Source organism: Gouania willdenowi, unplaced genomic scaffold, assembly GCF_900634775.1.
Source record: "Gouania willdenowi unplaced genomic scaffold, fGouWil2.1 scaffold_136_arrow_ctg1, whole genome shotgun sequence".
NCBI classification, from domain to species: domain Eukaryota; kingdom Metazoa; phylum Chordata; class Actinopteri; order Blenniiformes; family Gobiesocidae; genus Gouania; species Gouania willdenowi.
In genome coordinates, this window is record NW_021144884.1 from 1 (window position 1) to 6,354 (window position 6,354).

At 36.3% G+C, this 6,354-nt stretch overlaps 1 long non-coding RNA gene across 2 annotated transcripts; it reads right to left on the bottom strand.

Annotated features, from left to right (window-relative positions):
• Nucleotide 1: 1 nt before the first annotated feature.
• On the bottom strand, nt 2-4,797 carry LOC114458582 (uncharacterized). Of its 2 annotated transcripts, none has more exons than XR_003673067.1 (6): nt 4,771-4,797; nt 4,636-4,699; nt 751-1,290; nt 488-668; nt 202-343; nt 2-106 (listed from the first exon to the last, which is right to left on the bottom strand). It is a non-coding gene; the product is annotated as an uncharacterized LOC114458582 (long non-coding RNA). The 2 variants fall into 2 exon arrangements; XR_003673068.1 differs by having other exon boundaries at nt 751-968; nt 4,771-4,782.
• Nucleotides 4,798-6,354: the final 1,557 nt, after the last annotated feature.

The following is a 6,354-nucleotide window of genomic DNA, read 5'->3' on the forward strand; positions in this document are numbered from 1 at the left end:
CACTCAGAAAAAGGAAGTAGGTCTTCACGATTGGATCACGCAGATGTCTTGCCAGATCATGCACTTTGGCACTCCTCTCCACCTCCTCATGACTGTTAAAGTAGGCCTATAGTACATCGGGACACAGAGTACAATTCATGGTTAAATTAGAAACATAGCATAGTAAGCTGTGTATGCATCTGCTGGAGTTACCATCCTTACCTGTAGTGCATCCCACTGGTTCAACACTCTCTGAAGGCAGGTTATCAGACTCAGCCATCTCGTGCTGCAGTACCTGAGGAGCTTCAGGTGGTCTGAATCAGTGAAATCTACAAAGTCTTTGTATATTTCACAGCGTTTTGCACTGAAAGATAGAAAACAATTTTTTTGGAGGTTGGAAATGTATTTGTGTTTATAAGAATATCAACTGCATGCCTATTTCATTTATATGCATTTAGCTTTTATCAAAGTGGGTGTATATCTCCACTAGGATGCCTTCGACTGGTACCTGGGCTGCTGTGATGCCACAGCCAGTGGCCAGCTGTACGAGGTGACAAATGCAGCCAAGGTCCTGGACGTGGGGCTGGCTTATCTTCAGTCTGCTGAGAACTGAGTTGTGTCTGCCTTTCATGACACTCGCATTATCAGAGTTAAAGGCTATCAGGTTCTCCCATGGGATGCCTCTTTTTCTATTGCAAGCAGGAAAAACATTCAGACAAAATATAAAGTTATGATTAAATGCAAACTACAACACAACTGCAGTTCCCTTACCTCAATTCTTCACTCAGCTTTTCATACAGATTTTCAGCATTTCCCACATTGCATGTAGGCATCTCCATAAATCGTGTAGTGACCTGCATAGTGGCCTCATCATAGAGTCTAGCCAGGATGACAAATTCTTTTTCTGTTCGATTCGTCGCACAAAAGTGAAAAGGGCTGAGATCGACATGTTTTGGCCAACTCGTCATCCAGTTCTGCTGCTATGGCACCTGTTGAGTGCCCAATTAATATCATCCATTTTCTACCCCACGTAGCCAGTTAATAATGTTAGGTAAAAATTAATCTACAATATGCATGCAGGACATAATCATTCATACTTAATTTGACTCAATTTACCTTTGATGAGTTGCATAGTTTTGGTTTTTCCAGCAGAGTATTTTCGTGCTATAGCAGAACCTGGGAACATCTGAGCTACACACTTGTTGAAGTCGTCACAGAAGGCGAAAGCAACGTTTTTAGCACACAGCATTGCCATTTTCACCTCCGCATTACTGACCTCATCTTCCTCTTTGGGATTTCTTGTCACAAATGCTGACATCCTCTGAGCATGTTTCTTTGCCTCCAGCCGGCGCTTGTGCTTAGTGGATATTTCGTGTTGCTTTACATCGCTCCTTCCTCCGTGGGCGATGCTAAAATCGCAGTTGCAAATCATACAGAACCGGTAATTGGACCCCATCCTGCTCTTCTTTATAAAAGTAAAGTCACTGTCCCGTCTCTCAAGGTATTTACATGACTTTTTACATGACGGAGTGCCTTCTTCACATCCATCCATTTTCCGGGTTTGTTCCCGCTGTAGGAAGTTGCATCTACTCTCGCGAGAAGTGAACTGCAACCTAGGTCACGTGAGGCGGCAGTTCTTGCGAGGTTAGTGATAGCGTCCAGTTTGGAGAGGCGGACGAATGTTTTTTATCTATCTTTTAATGATGATTACATTAAAATACAGGATTTTTACAGTGAAAATAATAGGGAAAGTTGGCGGGAAAGGGGTATAAAATACATGAGTTTCCCGGCCAAAACGGGATACTTGACAGGTATGATACATTAAATATCACAAACTTAGTGTAAGCTGTCTTGAACAAAGTAGTAGTAGTAAATAAAAAGTCAGTGTAAATAAGTCACTTTAAAATGCTGGAACAAACCTCCAGGTTGTTGAGGTAATGAGGTTTAAACCAATCACAGAGTTCCTTTTACTTAAGTCAAGTTTATTAAATAAAAGAATAGATATCTTGTTTGAAAGAATCCTTACAAGTTAAGAAATGTCTATTTAATGTTATCCAATCACACAGTTGATGATAAATTAAAGACATTTACTGTTCAGAATAAACACTAGTGCAGAAAGCAGAAAAAACTACCATATTTCTCAGACTATAAGGCACACATTAAAATCCTTTAATTTTCTCAAAAATCGACAGTGCGCCTTATAATCAGGTGGAGCCTTATGTATGTATTAATGTGTCAAAATGTTTTAGTACAACTTTGGTAAACTATGAAGCTGCATCGCTTGATGGATTTTTGGTGCTTCAGGGCTACTGTAGTCAGGAGCCTCATGGAGTGATATGTACCGTACTGTGCTTTAACATACTGAACTGAAAAAGTCAGTGTATTGTTCTGTATTTTATGTGTTAAACCTGAACAATGTTAGAGAATTATTGTTAATGAGTTGAAAAAAGTTTGACTCATCTGACTATTTTGTTTCTCTTAATGTGCCTTAATAATAATAATAAACTAGTGCGCCTTATGTATGAAAATAGACCCGGTCAGACCCATTCATTGATATAATCCGGTGCGCCTTTTATTCTGAAAAATACAGTATTTCAAAGTGTGTACGTCACTAACTCACTGAGTGCAGTGATAAACATGCTTTCAGACCTAATCCTATTATTAATACCTATTTGAATCACAGTCTGGCGGCTAACAAACACATTAGCATGTGAGTAGAAATGAAAGATGGGGAATTATCAGCGGTAGTGATGTCACTTCTCTCTGGGTCCGTGTACAAACCGGAGCTTTGCTGTGTTTCAGTTTTGAGCTGATACTACTTTTGCTCCCTCAATTTACATCATAAAAATTACACAATGATGATAACAAAATGCAACAAAAGTCTCAATTTTAAAAAAAAAAAGGAACATTTATTGAAATTAATAAAGGTGAGGTAGAACAAGTAAAAAATATTTTAACTGAACGTCTCATTTCAGTTCAAATATGAACATTTACCTTCAGGTTTGAATGAATATTCAAATTTTAAGAGACAATACCTTTGCTTGTGTTAAATAAAGCTGAAGTTTATTCAACCATTGAACATACAGGGTACAATAAAAGCTACTGTACTGACACAGGCAGTATTTCCTCATTGTTTCTTTAAGAAAATGTTCTTTAAAAAAGAAAAACCTCTGAAAGCTTTGTTTTTCTCCTATTGATCCAGGCTGATAGGTGTGTTTCGTACTCAGCCAGAAGAATATGAGAGTAATAAAAACAACCTTTTTTATGTATTTTTGCCCAAGATGTGATTGATAAAACTTTGACCATGTTCATTTTGTTTTCTTACTGCTAGATGTTAATTCCTGAAATCCTGTCCATCAGGGGAACATTTCCAGTCAACAGAAAGGCCTTATTGCTGCCATACAGCTACAGGAACACAACAACTACACCCACTGATCCAGCTGAAAGACTTTTAAAAAATGACTGTCTGCCCATGGACGTTTAGAGGAAGTGACCTCATTTGTTCTCTGGATCCTGACATTACTCACAACCATCAATCTGAGATGAAAACACCATATTAAAGCTTCATTGTTCAATTAATGATCTTGAAAATAAAGTCAAAGTTCTATGGAAAAGTGAAAGAAATTTGATACATTTATTTTATTTAAATTGTCTTTTCATACAAACATTACTCAGGAAAATAAATTTCAGTTTGTGAGCAAATGTTTATTGAAAATTTCATGGATTTGTATTCTGAACATTGTTAAAAAATATACCCTTAATGTGCCCTAAATGTATTTTAAAGCAGGAGTAGTTATTTCCTGTATTGTAATACATAGTCATATATTATAATTTAATTGTCTTTCACAGTAACAAAATAATTACTGCATAAGTTTATTATATGAGAAAATGTTTAATTGATAAATATTTTTACAGTATGCTTTAGAGTGATCAACTCTTACTGTAAATTGTACAGTAATCTTCCTTTACCGTAAAGGTAGAAACAGTGTTAATGATGGTAATATTTTGACAAGACCGGTAGTTCCTAAATGTAAAAGGTCTGGATAAACACTTATTCTAACAAAATGGTTTTTTTACAGTGTAGCGTTTTGGTCCCCAAGCTCAAAGATGAACTTTTTTGTAAAGGTGCCCCAAGGGTTAATGAAGGAAAAAGTCACAAGTGGAACAAAATGTTGATGTTGTGCTGCTAGTGATTAATAAAAGGGTCTTTGTGGTATTTTTCTCCTTTGACCTATTGTTTTTTTTTCTAAAACTATATTGAAAAATATAAATAAATGGAGTTTATATAATCTATGAGATATGAATATTGGTCCATATCACCCAGGCCTAATGTAACCAAAGCAGTAACGTTTTATGTTGTAAAGATGATAAAAAGCGTTTGTTCTCCAGTGCCACACCTGACGCTCATTACAGCCTCCTTTTATGGCTGATTAGGGTAGAGACACTCCTCTAGCGCCCTCTGCTGCTGAAATGGCTCCACCACACTCACTCAACCAACACAAATCAATACTTAAATAGTGTTAACAGTTATACTGGGGTAACAGCACTCAACATAATGTATCTAATACAACATTAGCCATCTAATATAGTTCAATGGCATTACATTAGCATTCAGTTAGCATAGCATGCTCCTGAGCAACAAACATTTAAACTCACCAATTCCTTTTCAAACGTCAAGCTCAGCAGGATTAAATGTCTCCTATCCCTGAGGTGGTGAAGTCTGAAGGTGTACAAAGGTTGTAGTGAGTACTAAAGTTGTTAAAAACCTAAAGTAGATGTTAAAGAACCAACCTGTTGTAGCAGCTCCGTGTGGGTGTCATCACTCTCTGACAGGGAACAAACACAGCTGTTTGCAATAGGTGACCGAGCTACGTGATTGGCTGAACGTAATCTCGCGAGAGTAACGTGGAGTGGAGGAAGTGACATCACACGCTTTAAAGAAATGAGTTTTAGCAACGGAGAACCCCTTCAAAACCACCCAACTGAACTTAAAGCTGAAATACTTTACACAACTTGTTTTATTATTATATTTAATAAATATAATTTTGTATAAGTATGAATTACACTGTCAATCCTATATAAATATATAAATTAATATTATAAATATTAATCACATATATAGTTATCAGGGCTACACAAACAGTCTTAGGTAAGGTTTACAAAATAACGTATTGCTGTTGTTTGTAGGATGCTGGCAGGAGGTCCAAGGTGCAGGTTCCTGATGTTCAGTGAGTGAGATGTGATCCAGATGTGAGGTGGAGGGGCTGAACACGTTCAGTTGCAGGATGAAGTTTAAAGATGACGGTTGGTAAACTGATGATCTGACATCAAGTGGTAGAATGAGCCTGATCTTATACTGTGGAGTGTGTAGGTAGCTTGATTGGAGATGAGAAGCAGCTTTGCAGACAAGGTGGGTGGAGTCAGTTCTAAGGAAAACACACAGGGAGGAGAAAACATAGACTAGGATCCTCACAGTGACAAATATGTACTGTACATTCAGTGTAGTTATTTAAAGAAACACAATGTAGAAAAACAACACAGTGTTTTATCATATATATATATATATGATGCACCGAAATGAAAATTCTGATATGGATTTTTTAGGGCCGATGCCTTAGCTGATGACCAATACAAACTGCTGAATTTCTTGAGCCGATATTTGGAGCCGATACTACTTTTGCTCCTTCAATAAACATCATAAAAATGACACTATAATTATAACAATTGGTACAAGTCTATTTTTTTTTAAGAACATTTATTGAAATTAACAAAGGTGAGGCAGAACGACAACAAGTAAAAAATATAGAATAAATATTAAAAAACAGGTGATATAGAACAAGAACAATTTAAAAATATAGAATAAATATTAAAAACAGGTGATGTAGAACAAGAACAAGTAAAAAATATAGAATAAATATTAAAAACAGGTGATGTAGAACAAGAAAAAGTAAAAAATATAGAATAAATATTAAAAACAGTTGATGTAGAAAAAGAACAAGTAAACACAGATAACTTAATAATCATTTCTAAAGACTGATATCTGAGGTCATCGTGTAGATTCTAAATGAGGGTTTTCTGCTGTTAACAAGTCTTTCCATGGTCCATCAAACCTGGTTGATGTTGTTCAAAAACACTTGGTCACAGACAAATAGATGTGAGTGTGAGGTTGATCAGTGTAACGTGAATACAGATTTAGCATTCAGAAGTTATTGAAGCCCCAGTGGTGGAGTTACCAACAGAAGAGTCCACTTCACATGATGTCATGTTCATTTATTTTTTAAGTGTTCTTTAACATGTTTGTGAACAAACTCTGGGATATGTTGGAAATGCTCAGTTATTTTCAATTGTATATTTTTCTTCTGCTATCAAAACTTC